Source organism: Nerophis lumbriciformis, linkage group LG02, assembly GCF_033978685.3.
Source record: "Nerophis lumbriciformis linkage group LG02, RoL_Nlum_v2.1, whole genome shotgun sequence".
Lineage (NCBI taxonomy): Eukaryota > Metazoa > Chordata > Actinopteri > Syngnathiformes > Syngnathidae > Nerophis > Nerophis lumbriciformis.
In genome coordinates, this window is record NC_084549.2 from 7,014,526 (window position 1) to 7,038,490 (window position 23,965).

At 38.6% G+C, this 23,965-nt stretch overlaps 4 non-coding genes across 4 annotated transcripts; all 4 read left to right on the top strand.

Moving 5' to 3' along the window:
* Positions 1–8,714: 8,714 nt before the first annotated feature.
* trnae-cuc (transfer RNA glutamic acid (anticodon CUC)) lies at positions 8,715–8,786 on the top strand. Its single transcript has one exon. It is a non-coding gene; the product is annotated as a tRNA-Glu (tRNA).
* Positions 8,787–9,815: 1,029 nt separating this feature from the next.
* On the top strand, positions 9,816–9,886 carry trnae-cuc (transfer RNA glutamic acid (anticodon CUC)). Its single transcript has one exon. It is a non-coding gene; the product is annotated as a tRNA-Glu (tRNA).
* Positions 9,887–10,909: 1,023 nt separating this feature from the next.
* Positions 10,910–10,981, top strand: trnae-cuc (transfer RNA glutamic acid (anticodon CUC)). Its single transcript has one exon. It is a non-coding gene; the product is annotated as a tRNA-Glu (tRNA).
* Positions 10,982–12,938: 1,957 nt separating this feature from the next.
* On the top strand, positions 12,939–13,010 carry trnae-cuc (transfer RNA glutamic acid (anticodon CUC)). Its single transcript has one exon. It is a non-coding gene; the product is annotated as a tRNA-Glu (tRNA).
* Positions 13,011–23,965: the final 10,955 nt, after the last annotated feature.

Genomic DNA, 23,965 nt, shown 5'->3' on the forward strand with positions numbered 1-23,965 from the left:
TTGCAAGTTTATTACAAATTAAAAAAAAATAAAAAAATCACTTGATTTAAAAGCAGATTAATCAATGAATTTATTCCATTTCGGAAAAAGGCTGTAACATAACAAAACTGTGTAAAAAGTGAAGCGCTGTGAATAATTTTTGGATGCACTGCAACCTTATTCCAAAAAGGAACAAATTAATTTTTGTCCTCAAAATTCTACACACAATAATGACAATGGGATAAAATATTTTTTTAGAGATTTTTTTTTTTTTTTTCAAGTTTATTACAAAATTAAAAAAAATAAAAAATCATATGATTTAAAAGCAGATTAATCAATGAATTTATTCCATTTCGGGAAAAAGGCTGTAACATAACAAAACTGTGGAAAAAGTGAAGCGCTGTGGATAATTTCTGGATGCACTGCACATGCTCGCTTTTTACAACCTTATTCCAAAAAGGAACAAATTAATTTTTGTCCTCAAAATTCTACACACAATAATGACAATGGGATAAAATATTTTTTTAGAGATTTTTTTTTTTTTTTCAAGTTTATTACAAAATAAAAAAAAATAAAAAATCATATGATTTAAAAGCAGATTAATCAATGAATTTATTCCATTTCGGGAAAAAGGCTGTAACATAACAAAACTGTGGAAAAAGTGAAGCGCTGTGGATAATTTCTGGATGCACTGCACATGCTCGCTTTTTACAACCTTATTCCAAAAAGGAAAAAATTCATTTTTGTCCTCAAAATTCTACACACAATAATGACAATGGGATAAAATATTTTTTTAGAGATTTTTTTTTTTTTTTCAAGTTTATTACAAAATTAAAAAAAATTAAAAATCATATGATTTAAAAGCAGATTAATCAATTAATTTATTCCATTTCGGGAAAAAGGCTGTAACATAACAAAACTGTGGAAAAAGTGAAGCGCTGTGGATAATTTCTGGATGCACTGCACATGCTCGCTTTTTACAACCTTATTCCAAAAAGGAACAAATTCATTTTTGTCCTCAAAATTCTACACACAATAATGACTATGGGATAAAATATTTTTTTAGAGATTTTTTTTTTTTTGCAAGTTTATTACAAATTAAAAAAGAATAAAAAAAATCACTTGGTTTAAAAGCAGATTAATCAATGAATTTATTCCATTTCGGAAAAAGGCTGTAACCTAACAAAACTGTGGAAAAAGTAACACGCCGTGAATACTTTCTGGATGCACTGCACATTCTCGCTTTTTACAACCTTATTCCAAAAAGGAACAAATTCATTTTTGTCCTCAAAATTCTACACACAATAATGACAATGGGATAAAATATTTTTTTAGAGATTTTTTTTTTTTGCAAGTTTATTACAAATTTAAAAAAAATAAAAAAATAATATGATTTAAAAGCAGATTAATCAATTAATTTATTCCATTTCGGGAAAAAGGCTGTAACATAACAAAACTGTGGGAAAGGTAAAGCGCTGTGGATAATTTCTGGGTGCACTGCACATGCTATGGTTTTAATCGCCTTACTCTGGGTAAATAAAGGTTACAAATATATATATTAGTACAGAGGTGTCAAAGTGGTTTTCACTAAGGGCCACATGGCAGTTATGTTCGGCCCCGGAGGGCCGCTTCTAACAGTGAATACTATTATTACACAATGTTTTAATGCATTCTATTAGTAGATGTTTTAAAAAGTAAAATGTCAAAAAAATATGGTAAATTGCAATAATTTCCCCTCAAAATGTAGTGTGTATTACTGTATATATAAAAACAGTATATTGTTTTTATGGTAAAAAAAAAAAAAAAAAAAAAAAAAAAAGGCAGCTCAGTTGCTAGAAATTTACTGTAACATTTACAATAGATTTTTTTTACTGTAAATAAAAAAAAATGCAATTTTACTGTAAAATGTCGGCACCTGAGCTGCCAATTTGTGTTTTTTTTTTTTTTTTTTACCGCAAATCAACAAGTGCAAATTTTCCCGTGTATTACTGTAAATATCAAAAAGGCACTACAGTTTATTACAGTAAAAAAAAAAAAGTACCATTTTTTTCATTTAGAAAAAAATGCTGTAAAAACCACAGTACATTTCACAATTTGACCATGAAATCTATTGCTACTTTTGCATTGCACAATTTGATGGATAACTTGCTTTGAAATCATTATTATTACTATTTATTTGTATTTTAAAAAAATGGTTGGAATTTTTAATAATATATTTTTACATAATTAGACAATATTTAAGTTAACATAATTTGTGATTACATATATATACTTTTTTTTTTTCCTCCCAAAATAGAAAGAAAGAATACATTTAGTAAGAACAGTTACAGTACTGTCATGTCTGTGTAATCATGTTTTGTTTTAGTCATGTTTTGTTTAGTTATTGACTCTTTAGCTTCTGTCTTTTCACTCCCTTGTCTTGTTTCCATGGTTACCCATTAGTTTCACCTGTTCCACGTTTGGACTCATTATGCACTCTTGTTTGTCACCATAGCAACCATTAGTTTTCACCTGTCACGTCACGCACCTGTTTCACGTTTTGAGTCACGCGCCTGCTTTCACTAATCATGTCTGTAGTATTTAAGTTCATTGTTTTCAGTTTGTCGTTCTGACGACATCCCACAATTATGCTCTACACACTCTTCCTCCTTTTTAGATCCTGCTTCATGTCCCATGCCAAAGTAAGTTTTTGCTCCATGTTTATAGTCTTTTGGTTTCATAGTTTGTTCTCCGCCTTTTGTTTACTTCCTTTTTTTGTAGTTATAGTCTTAAAATAAAAATGTACTTACATTCCCGTCTCGCCCGAGCCAACTTTCCGTTGCATCCCGGAAAAGCTAACACCCAAGACCAAGTCTTGACAAGTACTTTATTGATACATATTATTTCCAGGCTTTCCAGGGCCAAATAAAATGAAGTGGCGGCCCACATCTGGCCCCCGGGTTTTGGGTGATGAACGAGGAATTCCTTACGAGTGGAAACGCTATGGACGGCTAGAAGACTGAATGGCACTCCACTTTTGGTGGAGTGAGAGAAGTCATCAACATTTTTTGGAAAACCAATGATTTTTAAGTCAGGTCAGCGAAGAAAAAAAAAACATAATTTAGCCACTCCGTCTTATAAGACGCAGGGTTCAAAGTGTAGGAAAAAAGTAGCGATTTATAGTCCGGAATTTTAATTATTTACAGCTAATGATAGTAACAATTAATCGTAATTACAGAAAGAAACACCACCTAAGGCTTCCTTATCGTCCACTGTATGCTCCGTCGTCCACAAAGTGCAGACATTCTCCGTGTAGGTTTTACGCTCAAAGTGTAGTCAGCGCTGCTTGTAGGAGCAAAAGTCACCGTCGCTGTCCAGGGTGCTGAGGACGAGCACCATCGGGCAGGGGCGGGGCATGTGTTGACGGCGAGACACAGCCGCCAGGTGATTAGATTTCACCGGCGGTACGTGTTGACCTAATCATCTGTTGTCTTTTAACAATAAGCGGCCGGGAGCAGAGAGAGGAAGGAGGATTGGTGAGACTGAAAAGTCTGGAGAAAACTTTGCCTGAAAAAAACAATACAATCATTCAAAATCTTGTTAACTCTGCACACTGGACTCCACACCCTCTTAGGTACGTAAAGATTCCCGCTATAACGGGGAAAAAAAACCGCGACAACACTGCCGATTGTTTCGAATGTCTTTTTATCGTAACGCTTACACAGTACTTTATTGATACATATTTACAAACCCTGTTTCCATATGAGTTGGGAAATTGTGTCAGATGTAAATATAAACGGAATACAATGATTTTCAAACCATATTCAATTGAATGCACTACAAAGACAAGATATTTAATAATTAACTTAGAATTTCATGGCTGCAACACGTGCCAAAGTAGTTGGGAAAAGGGCATGTTCACCACTGTGTTACATGGCCTTTCCTTTTAACAACACTCAGTAAATGTTTGGGAACGGAGGAGACACATTTTTGAAGCTTCTCAGGTGGAATTCTTTCCCATTCTTGCTTGATGTACAGCTTAAGTTGTTCAACAGTCCGGGGGTCTCCGTTGTGCTATTTTAGGCTTCATAATGCGCCACACATTTTCAATGGGAGACAGGTCTGGACTACAGGCAGGCCAGTCTGGTACCCGCACTCTTTTACTGTGAAGCCACGTTGATGCGACACGTGGCTTGGCATTGTCTTGCTGAAATAAGCAGGGGCGTCCATGGTGACGTTGCTTGGATGGCAACATATGTTGCTCCAAAACCTGTATGTACCTTTCAGCATTAATGGTGCCTTCACAGATGTGTAAGTTACCCATGTCTTGGGCACTAATACACCCCCATACCATCACACATGCTGGCTTTTACACTTTGCGCCTATAACAATCCGGATGGTTCTTTTCCTCTTTGGTCCGGAGGACACGACGTCCACAGTTTCCAAAAACAATTTGAAATGTGGACTCGTCAGACCCACAGAACACTTTTCCACTTTCCATCTTAGATGAGCTCAGGCCCAGCAAAGCCGACGGCGTTTCTGGGTGTTGTTGATAAACGGTTTTCGTCTTGCATAGTAGAGTTTTAACTTGCATTTACAGATGTAGCGAACAACTGTCGTTACTGACAGTGGGTTTCTGAAGTGTTCCTGAGCCCATGTGGTGATATCCTTTACACACCGATGTCGCTTGTTGATGCAGTACAGCCTGAGGGATCGAAGGTCACGGGCTTAGCTGCTTATGTGCAGTTGATTTCTCCAGATTCTCTGAACCCTTTGATGATATTACGGACCGTAGATGGTGAAATCCCTAAATTCCTTGCAATAGCCTGGTTGAGAAAGGTTTTTCTTAAACTGTTCAACAATTTGCTCACGCATTTGCTGACAAAGTGGTGACCCTCGCCCCATCCTTGTTTGTGAATAACTGAGCATTTCATGGAATCTACTTTTATACCCAATCATGGCACCCACCTGTTCCCAATTCACCTGTGGGATGTTCCAAATAAGTGTTTGATGAGCATTCCTCAACTTTATCAGTATTTATTGCCACCTTTCCCAACTTCTTTGTCACGTGTTGCTGGCATCAAATTCTAAAGTTAATGATTATTTGCAAAAATGTTATCAGTTTGAACATCAAATATGTTGTCTTTGTAGCATATTCAACTGAATATGGGTTGAAAATGATTTGCAAATCATTGTATTCCGTTTATATTTACATCTAACACAATTTCCCAACTCATATGGAAACGGGGTTTGACACCTGTATCTTCGTACATGGCAACTACAAAGTGTTGCTAAACGTTTGCATTAATTGCACTGATTGTGCACTAAGACAAGTTTATTCTGGTGTGTTAACACTGTACTCCATCCATCCATCCATTTTCTACCGCTTGTCCCTTTTCCGGGTCGCGGTCCAGAATAAAATTCTGACCAATTTCCACTGACCACATGCCGCACTCTCCTCGACGTCGTGGCGTGATTAGCATCCCTTTCAGATAAAACGAGCGCGGCTTAAAAAGGAGCCCGCTAAGCCGGCAGGAAGCGATCTGAAGAGCCGATAGGAGGCCGTGATTACCAAACGAGACCTCGGCCCTTGGTGCGTCACCTTAATCCGTCCCCCGTCGCCCCCCCCCCGCGCGAGTGCACGGTCTCATCACTAATCACGCTCCCCGGTTATCTTCAAGCTGGCGCTCGGCCCCCTGCGGACACTGAGGTCTTATCATTTATTGATTATGTCTCTTAGATTAAAGGACGTGCTTTCATTCCCACAAGAACGCAGCCCCCAACCCCCGCTCTTTGGAGTCCATATGGAAGCGTTTGCTTGGACGGATGGCTTCTTTTTCGCCTCTTGACAAGGTCTGGCCGGTCACGGAGCAGTCACAGCCGCACACAGCGATACTAATAATAAAGCAACATTATGTAATTATTGTACCTTGAAATAAAAAGAATGGTGGTGACATAGCAGTTTGTAATGAGGCATCCTTGACTTTGGATCATGTTGGTGGTGGACCAGCCTGGACACCGACCATTAACTAGCGTTAGACCTCCTTCTCAGAGTTATGTGCAGTTATTTAACATTTTATGCAAATAAACCTACATTGACAATGGGATAAAAGATTTTTTTAAGACTTTTTTTTTTTTTTTTGCACTGATGGTTTGGGTTGGTTTGGTTTGCATTTCCTTTGGAAATCGAGGTCCCAGAGTCTGGAGGAAGACAGGAGAGGCACAGGAGCCACGTTACCTGAAGTCTAGTGTAAAGTTTCCACCATCAGTGATGGTTTGGGGTGCCATGTCATCTGCTGGTGTCGGTCCACTCTGTTTCCTGAGATCCAGGGTCAACGCAGCCGTCTACCAGCAAGTTTTAGAGCACTTCATGCTTCCTGCTGCTGACCTGCTCTATGGAGATGGAGATTTCAAGTTCCAACAGGACTTGGCGCCTGCACACAGCGCAAAATCTACCCGTGCCTGGTTTACGGACCATGGTATTTCTGTTCTAAATTGGCCCGCCAACTCCCCTGACCTTAGCCCCATAGAAAATCTGTGGGGTATTGTGAAAAGGAAGATGCAGAATGCCAGACCCAAAAACGCAGAAGAGTTGAAGGCCACTATCAGAGCAACCTGGGCTCTCATAACACCTGAGCAGTGCCAGAAACTCATCGACTCCATGCCACGCCGCGTTAACGCAGTAATTGAGGCAAAAGGAGCTCCAACCAAGTATTGAGTATTGTACATGCTCATATTTTTCATTTTCATACTTTTCAGTTGGCCAACATTTCTAAAAATCCCTTTTTTGTATTAGCCTTAAGTAATATTCTAATTTTGTGACACACGGAATTTTGGATTTTCATTTGTTGCCACTTCAAATCATCAAAATTAAATGAAATAAACATTTGAATGCATCAGTCTGTGTGCAATGAATAAATATAATGTACAAGTTACACCTTTTGAATGCAATTACTGAAATAAATCAAGTTTTTCAAAATATTCTAATTTACTGGCTTTTACCTGTGTATATATATATATATATATATATATATATATATATATATATATATATATATATATATATATATATTTTTTTTTTTTATTGCATATATATATATATATATATATATATATATATATACATATATATATATATAAAGAAATACTTGAATTTCAGTGTTCATTTATTTACACATATACACATACATAACACTCATCTACTCATTGTTGAGTTAAGGGTTGAATTGGCCATCCTTGTTCTATTCTCTGTCACTATTTCAGAACACACATATTGTACAAATATACATTATAAAATCAATAAGAAAACGGGAGCTCTAATTTGGGAGTCTGAATTAGGATCAGAAGTTCCTATATAAACATTGCGCACTCACGTCGCCTTTTTGTATTGATTACTGCAGCTGTGCACTGGATTCATTCACAAATACAAACTACAACTCACAAACACTTTAGAGTTAGGCTCCACCATCAGAATGTGTACTTAAACTTATAAAGATCACATGGATATTATTCAGTGAGTTGATTCACCAAAACTAACCTGTTATACAGGAGGAAAAAGCACACAGGACGTTTCAATTGTACACAGACTGGTCGCGCTCATCAGAATGACAAGACACTTCCAATCTGCAGGTGATAGCATTCAATTGGGAAGAAACGCCCTACTGCCCCCTACTGACCAATGTGAATACTGATAAATGTGGAATGACAGCTCCAAAAACGAATTCAAACCACAAAATAAAATAAATAAATCAACACAAAAATGTGACACATTATGGGTGGGTCACATATGCATGTACAGTAGATGGCAGTATTGTCCTGTTTAAAAGTGTCACAACATTGCTGTTTACGGCAATGTTGTGAACAGGCTGTCAACACGTCACTCAGGTCCGCATGGAGCTGGAGGGGGCGTGGCCTCCAGCTCCGCCTGAATTTCGGGAGATTTTCGGGAGAAAATTTGTCCCGGGAGGTTTTCGGGAGAGGCGCTGAATTTCGGGAGTCTCCCGGAAAATCCGGGAGGGTTGGCAAGTATGTAATAAGTAGTAACAATATGTAAACATACTAAGTACAGGCCAAAACTTTTTGTTACGCCTTCTCATTCACAACACAACTGATGGTCCCAACCCCATTGATAAAGCAAGATATTCTACTAGTCAACCCTGATAAGGCACACCTGTGAAGGGAGAACCATTTCAGGCGACTACCTCTTGAAGCTGATTGATTGATTGATTGATTGATTGATTGATTGATTGAAACGTTTATTAGTAGATTGCAAAGGAAGAGAATACATGATCTGAAACAGTATTGCACAGTACAGTACATATTCCGTACAATCGACCACTAAATGGCAACACCCGAATAAGTTTTTCAACTTGTTTAAGTCGGGCTCCACGTTAATCAATTCACGGTATTTCATGGAGAGAATGCAAAGAGTGTGCAACGCAGTAATCAGAGCAATCTCATGGCTGCATAATGGAGCCCACTCAAGCCTCTAAGTTAATAATACTAACACAGTCCCTCGTAAAAAATATTTTTTTTTAGCATGTTAGCTAATGCTAACGACGCTAGCTTGATGACAGTACAATAGCACGTGCAAATATGCATGAGAACATTCGTACAGGGGTCACACATGGGACGGTTTGGTAAGCATGGATTGTTTTAGTTGTATTGTAAACCTTACAAACATTGCTTTGGATGATTAACGAAGAAATCATATGAGTATAACCTCCTCCAATCTCCGAGAACAAAACAGTGAACAGTCCCTGGTGGTCTAGTGGTTAGGATTCGGTGCTCTCACCGCCGCGGCCTGGGTTCGATTCCCGGTCAGGGAACTTTGCATTTTACTTTTTAAACAAGTTGAAAAACTTACTGGTGTGTTACCATTTAGTGGTCAATTGTACGGTATATGTACTGTACTGAAAGCTTCAATCAATCAATCAATCAATCAATAAATGGGAGACCGGGCTTTCTGCTCCGCCGCTCCCAGTCTGTGGAACGCTCTCCCTGACCACCTGGGGGCACCACAGACTGTGGATGCTTTTAAAAAAGGCTTAAAAACCCTTCTTTTTAAAAAAGCCTTTTTTTTTTGTTGACATATGCATACTAGTTCTATTTATCTGTTCTAGTTTTAATTTTTATTTATTTTTTATTATCTTTGTATTTTAAAATTGGGAACAATTTCTCATATTCTTTCTGTTTCTGTAATATTGCAATATTTTCTCGTAAAATTGTGACTTTTTTTTTAATGAAAATTATTACTTTTTAATGCCAAATGGTGAAATTTTTCATATAAAATTCTGACTGTTATCACAATATTGACAATTTTTTGTTGTTGTTCTTGTGAAATAGTGAACATTTTCTGAGTAAAATTCAGATTATTATTATAATAATGCCAACATTTTTAAGTTTTCTTGTAAAATTGTGACTGTTGTTAAGTAAAATTTCAACTCTTTTCATAAAATTGCCAAAATGTTACGCTTTTCTTGTAAAACTGCGACCACTATTGAGTAAAATTCCAACTTTTAATCATAATATTGCACAAATGTTCAGTTTTTCTCGTAATATGTTGATTTCCGTTGAGCAAAATGACAACTTTTTATCATAATACTGCCATTTTTTTTCACAATCGTGAAAAAAAGTTAACATATTAGCCAATGCTAACGACGCTAGCTTGATGACAGTACAATAGCACGTGCAAATATGCATGAGAACACTCCTACAGGCGTCGCACATGGGACGGTTTGGTAAGCATGGATTGTTTTAGTTGTATTGTAAAACTTACAAACATTGCTTTGGGTGATGAACGAAGAAATCATATGAGTATCACCTCCTCCAATCTCCGAGAACAAAGCAGTGAACAGTCCCTGGTGGTCTAGTGGCTAGGATTCGGCGCTCTCACCGCCGCGGCCGGGTTCGATTCCCGGTCAGGGAACTTTGCATTTTACTTTTTAAACAAGTTGAAAAACTTACTGGTGTGTTACCATTTAGTGGTCAATTGTACGGTATATGTATTGTACTGAAAGCTTCAATCAATCAATCAATCAATAAATGGGAGACCGGGCTTTCTGCTCCGCCGCTCCCAGTCTGTGGAACGCTCTCCCTGACCACCTGAGGGCACCACAGACTGTGGATGCTTTTAAAAAAGGCTTAAAAACCCTTCTTTTTAAAAAAGCCTTTTTTTTTTTGGGACATATGCATGCTAGTTCTATTTATCTGTTCTAGTTTTAATTTTTATTTATTTTTTATTATCTTTGTATTTTAAAATTGGGAACAATTTCTCATATTCTTTCTGTTTCTGTAATATTGCAATATTTTCTCGTAAAATTGTGACATTTTTTTAATGAAAATTATTACTTTTTAATGCCAAATGGTGACATTTTTCATATACAATTCTGACTGTTATCACAATATTGACAATTTTTTGTTGTTGTTCTTGTGAAATAGTGAACATTTTCTGAGTAAAATTCAGATTATTATTATAATAATGCCAACATTTTTAAGTTTTCTTGTAAAATTGTGACTGTTGTTGAGTAAAATTTCAACTCTTTTCATAAAATTGCCAAAATTTTAAGCTTTTCTTGTACAACTGCGACTGCTATTGAGTAAAATTCCAACTTTTAATCACAATATTGCACAAATGTTCAGTTTTTCTTGTAAAATGTTGACTTCCATTGAGTGAAATGACAACTTTTATCATAATACTGCCATTTTTTTTCACAATCGTGAAAAAAAGTTAACATATTAGCTAATGCTAACGACGCTAGCTTGATGACAGTACAATAGCACGTGCAAATATGCATGAGAACACTCCTATAGACGTCACACATGGGACGGTTTGGTAAGCATGGATTGTTTTAGTTGTATTGTAAAACTTACAAACATTGCTTTGGGTGATGAACGAAGAAATCATATGAGTATAACCTCCTCCAACCTCTGAGGACAAAGCTACTAACAGTCCCTGGTGGTCTAGTGGTTAGGATTCGGCGCTCTCACCGCCGCGGCCTGGGTTCGATTCCCGGTCAGGGAACTTAGCATTTTACTTTTTAAACAAGTTGAAAAACTTATTGGTGTGTTACCATTTAGTGGTCAATTGTACGGAATATGTACTGTACTGAAAGCTTCAATCAATCAATCAATCAATAAATGGGAGACCGGGCTTTCTGCTCCGCCGCTCCCAGTCTGTGGAACGCTCTCCCTGACCACCTGAGGGCACCACAGACTGTGGATGCTTTTAAAAAAGGCGTAAAAACCTTCTTTTTTTTAAAAAAGCCTTTTTTTTTTTTAGATATACGCATACTAGTTCTATTTAGTTGTTCTATTTTTAATTTTTTTAATTTATTTTTTATTATCTTTGTATTTATTTATTTATTTATTTTGCAGACAAGCCAGAATAATTTCTCATATATACTTAGCATTTTACCATGAATTGATTTACGTGGAGCCCGACTTAAACAATTTGAAAAACTTATCGGAGTGTTACCATTTAGTGGTCAATTGTACGGAATATGTACTGTACTGTGCAATCTACTAATAAAAGCTTCAATCAATAAATCAATCAATCAATGGGAGACCGGGCTTTCTGCTCCGCCGCTTCCAGTCTGTGAAATGCTCTCCCTGACCACCTGAGGGCACCACAGACTGTGGATGCCTTTAAAAAGGCTTAAAAACCCTTCCTTTTAAAAAAAAAGCCTTTTTTTTTAGATATACGCATACTAGTTCTATTTACCTGTTCTAGTTTTCATTTTTATTTATTTTTTATTATCTTTTAATTTTTGTATTTTTTTTTTTTTAATACACTGTAGCACTTTGGGGTTGTTTACTCAATGTAAAGTGCTTTTTACAAATACAATCTATTCTTATTATTATAGTAGAAACGCTATGGACGGCTAGACATTCATACAGTGTGTGTATAAGTACTTTTAGAGCACATTCAACAATGTGATAATAATGATAACATTGTTGCATCTCTAAAGTCCATTTTATTCATCTTACTATTTGGGTTTGTGGGTTTAAAAGTAAACAATATCATCCAAACTGAATGGAGATTTGTTGTTTTTCTTTAATGTTGATTTAATTACATGAGCATTTTTTATTTTTTTTTAAACCATCGAGTCATGTTAATGTTCTGCAGACAAGCCAGAGCCTACACATGTCTGCATAACGGAGCCCACTCAAGCCTCCAAGTTAATAATACTAACTATACTAATTCCCCCAAAAACAATAAACTAAAAGCAGTCTTTTTCTCACAATGTGTCAACTGTTTTCTTATAAAATTGGGGACAATTTGTCATATTCTGTCTGTTTCTGTAATATTGCAATATTTTATCGTAAAATGTTGACTTTTTTTTAAGGAAAATTATTACTTTTTAATGCTAAATGGTGACATTTGTCATATAAAATTCTGACTGTTTTCGCAATATTGCCAATTTTTTGTTGTTGTTCTCGTGAAATAGTGAACATTTTCTGAGTAAAATGATGACTTTTGTCATCATTTTGCCAAGTAAAATTCCGATTATTATTATAATAATGCCAACATTTTTAAGTTTTCTTGTAAAATTGTGACTGTTGAGTAAAATTTCAACTCTTTTCATAAAATTGCCAAAACTTTAAGCTTTTCTTGTACAACTGCGACCGCTATTGAGTAAAATTCCAACTTTTAATCATAATATTGCACAAATGTTCAGTTTTTCTTGTAAAATGTTGACTTCCGTTGAGTGAAATGACAACTTTTATCATAATACTGCCATTTTTGTGAAAAAAAGTTAACATATTAGCTAATACTAACGACGCTAGCTTGATGACATTACAATAGCACGTGCAAATATGCATGAGAACACTCCTACAGACGTCACACATGGGACGGTTTGGTAAGCATGGATTGTTTTAGTTGTATTGTAAAACTTACAAACATTGCTTTGGGTGATGAACGAAGAAATCATGTGAGTATAACCTCCTCCAATCTCCGAGAACAAAACAGTGAACAGTCCCTGGTGGTCTAGTGGTTAGGATTCGGCGCTCTCACCGCCGCGGCCTGGGTTCGATTCCCGGTCAGGGAACTTAGCATTTTACTTTTTAAACAAGTTGAAAAACTTATTGGTTTGTTACCATTTAGTGGTCAATTGTACGGAATATGTACTGTACTGAAAGCTTCAATCAATCAATCAATCAATAAATGGGAGACCGGGCTTTCTGCTCCGCCGCTTCCAGTCTGTGGAATGCTCTCCCTGACCACCTGAGGGCACCACAGACTGTGGATGCTTTTAAAAAAGGCGTAAAAACCTTCTTTTTTTAAAAAAAAGCCTTTTTTTTTTTTAGATATACGCATACTAGTTCTATTTAGTTGTTCTATTTTTAATTTTTTTAATTTATTTTTTATTATCTTTGTATTTATTTATTTATTTTGCAGACAAGCCAGAATAATTTCTCATATATACTTAGCATTTTACCATGAATTGATTTACGTGGAGCCCGACTTAAACAATTTGAAAAACTTATCGGAGTGTTACCATTTAGTGGTCAATTGTACGGAATATGTACTGTACTGTGCAATCTACTAATAAAAGCTTCAATCAATAAATCAATCAATCAATGGGAGACCGGGCTTTCTGCTCCGCCGCTCCCAGTCTGTGGAACGCTCTCCCTGACCACCTGAGGGCACCACAGACTGTGGATGCTTTTGAAAAAGGCTTAAAAACTATTATTTTAAAAAAAGCCTTCTTTTTTTTTAGATATATGCATACTAGTTCTATTTAGCTGTTCTAGTTTTTATTTTTAATTTATGTTTTATTATCTTTTAATTTTTGCCATTTTTTTTAATAGACTGTAGCACTTTGGGGTTGTTTACTCAATGTAAAGTGCTTTTTAAAAATACAATCTATTCTTATTATTATAGTAGAAACGCTATGGACGGCTAGACATTCGTACAGTGTGTGTATAAGTACTTTTAGAGCACATTCAACAATGTGATAATTATGATAACATTGTTGCATCTCTAAAGTCCATTTTATTCATCATACTATTTGGTTTTGTGGGTTAAAAGTAAACAATATCATCCAAACTGAATGGAGATTTGTTGTTTTTCTTTAATGTTGATTTAATCACCATTAACCATCGAGTCATGGTAATGTTCTGCAGACAAGCCAGGGCCTACACATGTCTGCGTAACGGAGCCCACTCAAGCCTCCAAGATGTAATTCCATGTGCCGAGAAGCCCAATCGCCTGATTGTGGCTCGCGCTCAAAATGATGGACATTTTGGTCTCGGGGATAATTACTAATATGCCCGCCTCGTTGCCCGTATCTGGGGCTGTGATTTAAACCTCGGCTTTACTCCCCGCGGGCCCCGTGCGGTTTCGCAGCAGCCTAATCACCGAGCCACAAGCATCCCAGCCATTTTGATAGGAGCCAACGTGGGTACTGCTTCTCACATGTAACGCCGCTTTCCTGCCAGCTCTGCGTGCTGTGTTTATATATAGCCGCCTGGCTTCTTTCTGCGGAGTCAGCGGAGCCGCCACGTCAAAATAGTGCGTGTTGACAAATTGAAAATGTGCAAATAAAATGGAAATAAATTCAAGGCGGTAGTAAAATGTTATGGATTGTGAATCTAATGAGCAGGGCTGCGGTTTATTTGCGCAGGGATGGAACAAATCATGAGGGAGCGTGTTTTTCTCTTTTTTTTTTTTTTGGTGTGTTTTTTTGTTTCTGGTGCAACATTCTCTGGGCACGCTCTTGAGATAAAGACTCACCAGCATCTGGAGACATTTTCCAGATGCTGGTGCAAGAAAGGAGGATAAGGGATAATGAAAATCGAGCTCTAAAAGTGTCCAAAAAGACGCGATTTTGCTGGAATTCTTTTCAGTTCTCAGTAATGTAATAGTCATGACAAAGCATGATATGCTGACTTGGCTTCTGTCAGGGCGTTGATACGACGTGTCGTGTTTCTGCATTGAAAGACAGCAACATGCCCTACAGTACTAGACAGGACCAGGCGTGATATGCTGCTACCTCTCCACGATACAAACCCCAAAACCAGTGAAGTTGTCACGTTGTGTAAAACGTAAATAAAAACAATTTACAATGATTTGCAAATCCTTTTCGACTTATATCATACTTGCCAACCCTCCCGGATTTTCCGGGAGACTCCCGAAATTCAGCGCCTCTCCCGAAAACCTCCCGGGACAAATTTTCTCCCGAAAATCTCCCGAAATTCAGGCGGACTCAGGTCCTCATGGGTTTATTGTTAGGCAGTTTCATTAACGTCCTCCCAGCGCGGCAACAACACACAACAACAGCAGTCACGTTTTTGTATACCCTAAAGCAGTTCGTCTGCCGTAAACAGCAATGTTGTGACACTCTTAAACAGGACAATACTGCCATCTAGTGCATTTGATGAAAGCACTTTTGTGCGTGCCACACAGCAATGCATCATCAGAGAGGGTGTTCAGCATGCTTAGAAAAATAGTGACAGAGAATAGAACAAGGATGGACAATTCAACCCTTAACTCAACAATGAGTAGATGACTGTTATGTGTGTGTATATGTGTAAATAAATGAACACTGAAATTCAAGTATTTCTTTTATATATATATATATATATATATATATATATATATATATATATATATATATATATATATATATATATATATGTATGTGTGGGGAAAAAAATCACAAGACTACTTCATCTCTACAGGCCTGTTTCATGAGGGGTTCCCTCAATCATCAGGAGATTTTAATGGAAGCATTCACATACCATGGTTTATATAGGGCACAGAGTGGGTGGGTACAGGCTGGCGTAGGGGCGTGGTGATTGGCTCATGTGTTACCTAGGAGGTGTTTCCGTCTGTGGCGGCATGTTGATACAATTTCGCTGCGCTTGTTGAGGGATGACAGGTCTGGACGGTATATAATAAACAGTTTCTCTTTCAAGCATAGGTTGCATCTTTTATTACCACTATTGTAAGGTGTGCTGGATGCAAGAATTTGCCATGTTATTGAATATTCAACATTATTGTCTTTGAGGTCCTAAATGTATTTGCTGAGTTCTGTGGTATTCCGCAGGTTTTGGTTCCTGAAAGAAGGCTTGTGATTGTTCCATCTGGTTTTAAACTCTCCCTCGGTTAATCCTACATATGTGTCGGATGTGTTAATGTCCTTGCGTGTTACCTTAGATTGGTAAACAACTGATGTTTGTAAGCACCCCCCGTTGAGAGGGCAATCAGGTTTCTTGCGGCAGTTGCAGCCTTTGTTGGTTTTGGGGTCGCTCTGTCCGGGGGCCGACGGCTCATTTGCAATTGTTTTGTTGTGGTTTGAGATAATTTGTCGTATATTGTTCATACAGCTGTAGCTCAATTTAATGTTGTTCTTGTTGAATACTTTTCTTAGGGTGTTGCCTTTGGGGAAGTGTTTGTCAATCAGAGTGAGGAATTTGTGGCCAATGTTAGTTGAGACGTTTTTGTTGTACCAGATGATGTTGTTTCGTTTTCTGTTCTTTTTTGGTTGGTTTCCTGGCGTGGGTTCATAGGTGAGGGTGAAATTGTATCCGCTTTCATCAAGGGCTTTTTGGTACGGGGGGGTTGCTTGGTCAAATTCAGCTTTGCTAGATGACAGCATCGATAGCCTTTTATTGATTCCGGTAGGTATTCTTTTCGTGGTGGTGGGTGGGTGGTTGCTGTCATGGTGCACGTATTGGAGTGTTGTGTTGGATTTCGTGAATGGTTGGTAGCTGTTATTTCTCAGGTTGAAAGTGACGTCGAGGAAGTTGACGGTTTGCTTGTTGGCTTCAATCGTGATCCGTAGGCCGTTCTCTTTGAAAATTTGGCATATGCGTTTCTTGGTATTCTCGCTGCTCCTTGGCGAGGCGCGACACACTGCCAGTCCGTCATCATGGTAAATACCAAGGTTCAGGTTGAGCCTAGCGAGCTGGGAGAGGAGGAAACTCCCAACGAGTTCACACGTTTCTGCTCCGTACTCAAGCACTAGACTTCGCCTCAGACTACGACATACATATATATATATATTTCATATATATATATATATATATATATATATATATATATATATATATATATATGAAATACTTGGTGAATTCTAGCTGTAAATATTTAGCCACGCCCCCAGCCACGCCCCCGTCCCACCACGACCCCGCCCACCCCCCCTCCCCCCACCTCCCAAAATCGGAGGTCTCAAGGTTGGCAAGTATGACTTATATTCAATGGAATAGACTGCAAAGACAAGATATTTAACATTCCAATTGGAAAGCTTTGTTATTTTGTGGCAAAAAAGACTGAGAAAGTTGAGGAACGCACATCAAACGCTTATTTGGAACATCCCGCAGGTGAACAGGCTAATTGGGAACAGGTGGGTGCCATGATTGGGTATAAAAGCAGCTTCCGTGAAATGCTCAGTCATTCACAAACAAGGACGGGGCGAGGGTCACCACTTTGTCGACAAATGCCTGAGCAAATTGTCCGACAGTTTAAAAGAGCAACATTTCTCAACCAGCTATTGCAAGGAATTTGGGGATTTCACAATCTATGATCTTTAAAAGCACCAAAAAGTTTCAGATATTCTGAACCTTCGATCCCTCAGGCGGTACTGCATCAAAAAGCGACATCAATGTGTAAAGGATATCACCACATAGGCTCAGGAACACTTCACATATATATAATAATAATAATAATAATATATTTTATTTGTAAAAACAAAAAGCACTTTACATTGAGTAAACAACCTCAAAGTGCTGCAGTGTATTAAAACAAATAAAAATAAAAAGGTAATAAAAAATAAAAAACAAATAAAAAACAAGAACAGCCAAATCGCTAAAACTAGTATGCATATATCTAAAAAAAAAAAGAGGCTTTTTTAAAAAGAAGGGTTTTTAAGCCTTTTTTAAAAGCATCCACAGTCTGTGGTGCCCTCAGGTGGTCAGGGAGAGCGTTCCACAGACTGGGAGCGGCAGAGCAGAAAGCCTGGTCTCCCATTGATTGATTGATTGATTGATTGAAGCTTTTATTAGTAGATTGCACAGTACAGTACATATTCCGTACAATTGACCACTAAATGGCTTATAGACACTTACATCATGTGTTGCCTTCATTATAACACTTATATAATAATAATAATAATAATAGATTTTATTTGTAAAAAAGCACTTTACATTGAGTAAACAACCTCAAGGTGCGACAGTGTATTAAAACAAAAAAAATAAAAAGATAATAAAAAAAATAAAAAAATAAAAACTTGAACAGCCAAATCGCTAAAACTAGTATGCATATATCTAAAAAAAAAAGAGGCTTTTTTAAAAAGAAGGGTTTTTAAGCCTTTTTTAAAAGCATCCACAGTCTGTGGTGCCCTCAGGTGGTCAGGGAGAGCGTTCCACAGACTGGGAGCGGCAGAGCAGAAAGCCTGGTCTCCCATTGATTGATTGATTGATTGATTGAAGCTTTTATTAGTAGATTGCACAGTACAGTACATATTCCGTACAATTGACCACTAAATGGCTTATAGACACTTACATCATGTGTTGCCTTCATTATAACACTTATATAATAATAATAATAATAATAGATTTTATTTGTAAAAAAGCACTTTACATTGAGTAAGCAACCTCAAAGTGCGACAGTGTATTAAAACAAAACAAAAATAAAAAGATAATAAAAAAAATAAAAAAATAAAAACTAGAACAGCCAAATCGCTAAAACTAGTATGCATATACCTAAAAAAAAAAGAGGCTTTTTTAAAAAGAAGGGTTTTTAAGCCTTTTTTAAAAGCATCCACAGTCTGTGGTGCCCTCAGGTGGTCAGGGAGAGCGTTCCACAGACTGGGAGCAGAAAGCCCGGTCTCCCATTGTTCGTAGACTTATAAAGTCATTTTGATAGTAGGCTATTATAGCTAATATAGACACTTATGTCATGTGTTGCCTTCATTATAACACTTTATATAAGACTTTTAAAGTCATTTTTGATAGAAAACCACTGTCAGTAACTACAGTCGGTCGCTACATCTGTAAGTGCAAGCTAAAACTCGACTATGCAAAGCCAAAAGCCATTTATCAACAACACCCAGAAACGCCGCCGGCTTCGCTCATCTAAGATGGACTGATGCAAAAGTGGAAAAAGTGTTCTGTGGTCTGACGAGTCCACATTTCAAATTGATTTTGGAAACTGTGGACGTCCGGACCAAAGAGGAAAAGAACCATCCGGGCTGTTGAAAAGGCAGCATGTGTGATGGTATGGGGGTATGGCGCCATTAGACTTAGACTTCCTTTTTATTGTCATTCAAATTTGAACTTTACAGCACAGATAAGAACGAAATTTCGTTACATAAGCTCATGGTAGTCCATCCATTTTCTACCGCTTATTATATATATATATATAAAATAAATAAATATATATAAATATATATAAATAAATAAATAGATTACTGTACAAATAAATATATTGCACTTTTATGGATGTCTGTTATATTGTCTTTTTAATTCCAGCGAGTTAATCCATTTTAGGGGGAGTTGAGGGGATAATTTAATTATGATGCGTTCAAGAGTCTTACGGCTTGAGGGAAGAAGCTGTTACAGAACCTGGAGGTTCTGCTTCGGAGGCTGCGGAACCTCTTCCTAGAGTCCAGCAGTGAAAACAGTCCTTGGTGGGGGTGGGATGGAGTCTTTGCAGATTTTCTAAAACCCTGGTCAGGCAGCGGCTTTTTGCCATCTCCTGGATAGGAGGAAGAGGAGTCCTGATGATCTTTCCCGCCGTCCTCACCACTCTCTGGAGAGACTTCCAGTCCGAGGCATTGCAGGCTCCAGTCCAGACAGAGATGCAGTTGGTCTCGATAGTGCCTCTCTATAGTGCAGGGGTGCTCATTACGTCGATCGCGAGCTACCGGTCGATCTCGGAGGGTGTGTCAGTCGATCACCAGCCAGGCATTAAAAAAATAGTCCTAAAAATGAGCGATCATAAATCTTCACTATGACGTCACTTTCGTCACTTGATTGACATTCACGGCACCCGAGGGTCTTCTGAGATGACGCTGGCTGCTGCCAGCTCATTTAAATTACCGACTGGAAGGCGAGAAACACTTTATTTCAACAGACTCTGGCGCCGTACCTGTCGTCAAAACTCCAAAAGACCGACTGCACAGTTGCACAGTTGCGCTAACAAAACAAGAGTCTCAGAAAGCTGGCGTGCACAAGCTAGCAAGCTCCGGAGTTTGCCGACAATGTATTTCTTGTAAAGTGTATACAAAGGAGTACGGAAGCTGGACAAATAAGATGCCAAAAACCAACCACTTTCATGTGGTATTGGACAGAAAGGAGGACTTTTTTTCTCCTCCATTCGAAAATGCGGACGTTTTTAGCACCACTGTCTGATTCCAATCAATGCAAGTCATCAGAATCAGGTAATACACCAACTTTTATTCTTGTCTTCATGAAAGAAAGGAATCTATATGTGTTAAACATGCTTGTATTATCTTTAACCACCTTTAACTTGTTAACAATATTAACTATATGTATTAAACATGCTTGTATTATCATTAAACACCTTTAACTTGTTAACAATATTAACTATATGTGTTAAACATGCCTGCATTATCTTTAAACACCTTTAACTTGTTAATAATATTAACTATATGTATTAAACATGCTCGTATTATCATTAAACACCTTTAACTTGTTAACAATATTAACTATATGTGTTAAACATGCTTGTATTATCTTTAAACACCTTTAACTTATTAATAATATTAACTATATGTATTAAACATGCTTGTATTATCATTAAACACCTTTAACTTGTTAACAATATTAACTATATGTGTTAAACATGCTTGTATTTGTCATGACTTGGTCCTGGGTGTGTGCTTTTCCAGGATGCAACGGAAAGTTGGCACGGGCGAGACGGGAATGAAGGTACATGATTTATTTAAAGACTATAAATACAAAAAAAAGATCAAACAAAAAGCGCGCACAGTGGCAGAGAATAAACTATGAACAATTAAACAAAACTTGCAAACTATGGCTTGAATAAAGAAAACTTACTTGGCATGGACAAAAAAGGAGCAGCGTGAACATGGACATGAAAAAATGGACAGAGCATACATGTGGTGTGGTCGTCAGAACGAACAACAGAAAATGAATGAACTTAAATACTATGGACATGATTAGTGAAAGCAGGTGCGTGACTCAAAACGTGAAACAGGTGCGTGACGTGACAGGTGAAAACTAATGGTTGCTATGGTGACCAGACAAGGGAGTGAAAAGACAAACTAAACAAAACATGACTTAAAACAAAACATGATAATACAGACATGACAGTATTATCTTTAAACACCGTTAACTTATTAATAATATTAACTATATGTATTAAACATGCTTGTATTATCATTAAACACCTTTGACTTGTTAACAATATTAATTATATGTATTAAACATGCTTGCATTATCTTTAAACACCTTTAACTTGTTAACAATATTAACTATATGTATTAAACATACTTGTATTATCATTAAACACCTTTAATTTATTAACAATATTAACTATATGTATTAAACATTCTTGTATTATCATTAAACACCTTTAATTTATTAACAATATTAACTATATGTGTTAAACATGCTTGCATTATCATTAAACACCTTTAACTTATTAACAAAAACATAAATAAGTAAATATAAATTATATATATGAATGAGGTAGATCCCCACGACTTGATCAATTGAAAAGTAGCTCGCCTGCAGAAAAAGTGTGAGCACCCCTGCTATAGTGCCTCTGTAGAATGTGCTGAGAATGGGGGGGAGGGAGCTGTGCTCTTTTCATCCCACGCAAAAAGTGCATGCGCTGCTGAGCTCTTTTTCCAAGAGCTCCGGTGTGTAGGGACCAGGTTATATTGTCAGTTATCTGCACCCCCAGGAACTTGGTGCTGCTTACTATCTCCACTGCTGTGCAGTCAATGAAGAGTGGAGCGTGGCTGGACTGGTGCTTCCTGAAGTCAACCATGATCTCCTTGGTCTTGTTGACATTCAGGACCAGGTTGTTGGTTCTGCACCAGTCAACCAGATGTTTCACCTCCTCCCTGTAGTCCATGTCGTTGTTGTCACGGATGAGGCCCACTACTGTCGTGTACTTCACAATGTGGTTGGTAGTGGACCTGGCGCAGCAGTCATGAGTCATCAACGTGAACAGCAGCGGACTCAGGACGCAGCCCTGGGGGGAGCCGGTGCTCAGGGAGATGGCACTGGAGGTGTTGTTGCCCACTCTCACAGATTGGGGTCTGTCTGTGAGGAAGTCAAGCAGCCAGTTGCAAAGGGGGGTACTGAATCCAAGGGGGGTCAGTTTGCTCACCAAGTGCTGCGGGATGATGGTGTTGAATGCCGAGCTGAAGTCCAGAAACAACATCCGCACGTGTGTGTCCTTTCCTTCCAGATGTTCTAAGCTCAGGTGGAGTGCAGAGTCATGTGTGGAGCGGTTAGGGCGATAAGCAATCTGGTATGGGTCGAATGTGGGGGGAAGTCTGGAGACAATATATTCCTTTACCAGCCTCTCCAAGCACTTCATTATGATGGAGGTGAGTGCAACGGGGCGGTAATCATTGAGGCACTGGAATGATTGTGGCCGTCTTAAAACATGATGGCACCACAGCGAGATGTTGAAGATGTCTGTGAGAACCCCAGCCAGCTGGTCTGCACATCCCTTAAGCACCTTGCCCGGAATGGCATCAGGTCCCGGTGCTTTCCGGGGGTTCACTCTCCTCAGGGTTTTCCGGACATCCGCTATATCCAGGTTGAGCGGCTGCTCATCAGGGCGAGGGATGGATTTTCTCGCCGGAGTGGTGTTAAGTGCCTCAAACCTTGCAAAGTAGTTGTTAAGGTCATCTAGGAATGTGGGGGGAAGTCTGGAGACAATATATTCCTTTACCAGCCTCTCAAATCACTTCATTATGATGGGGGTGAGTGCAACGGGGCGGTAATCATTGAGGGAGGAGATTGTGGGGTTTTTTTGGCACTGGAATGATTGTGGCCGTCTTAAAACATGATGGTACCACAGCCTGGGTCAGCGAGATGTTGAAGATGTCTGTGAGAACCCCAGCCAGCTGGTCTGCACATCCCTTAAGCACCTTGCCCGGAATGTCATCAGGTCCCGGTGCTTTCCGGGGGTTCACTCTCCTCAGGGTTTTCCGGACATCCGCTATATCCAGGTTGAGCGGCTGCTCATCAGGGCGAGGGATGGATTTTCTCGCCGGAGTGGTGATAAGTGCCTCAAACCTTGCAAAGTAGTTGTTAAGGTCATCTAGGAATGTGGGAGGAAGTCTGGAGACAATATATTCCTTTACCAGCCTCTCGAATCACTTCATTATGATGGGGGTGAGTGCAACGGGGCGGTAATCATTGAGGGAGGAGATTGTGGGGTTTTTTGGCACTGGAATGATTGTGGCCGTCTTAAAACATGATGGTACCACAGCCTGGGTCAACGAGATGTTGAAGATGTCTGTGAGAACCCCAGCCAGCTTGTCTGCACATCCCTTAAGCACCTTGCCCGGAATGTCATCAGGTCCCGGTGCTTTCCGGGGGTTCACTCTCCTCAGGGTTTTCCGGACATCCGCTATATCCAGGTTGAGCGGCTGCTCATCAGGGCGAGGGATGGATTTTCTCGCCGGAGTGGTGTTAAGTGCCTCAAACCTTGCAAAGTAGTTGTTAAGGTCATCTAGGAATGTGGGGGGAAGTCTGGAGACAATATATTCCTTTACCAGCCTCTCGAATCACTTCATTAAGATGGGGGTGAGTGCAACGGGGCGGTAATCATTGATGGAGGAGATTGTGGGGTTTTTTGGCACTGGAATGATTGTGGCCGTCTTAAAACATGATGGTACCACAGCCTGGGTCAGCGAGACGGTGAAGATGTCTGTGAGAACCCCAGCCAGCTGGTCCGCACATCCCTTAAGCACCTTGCCCGGAATGTCATCAGGTCCCGGTGCTTTCCGGGGGTTCACTCTCCTCAGGGTTTTCCGGACATCCGCTA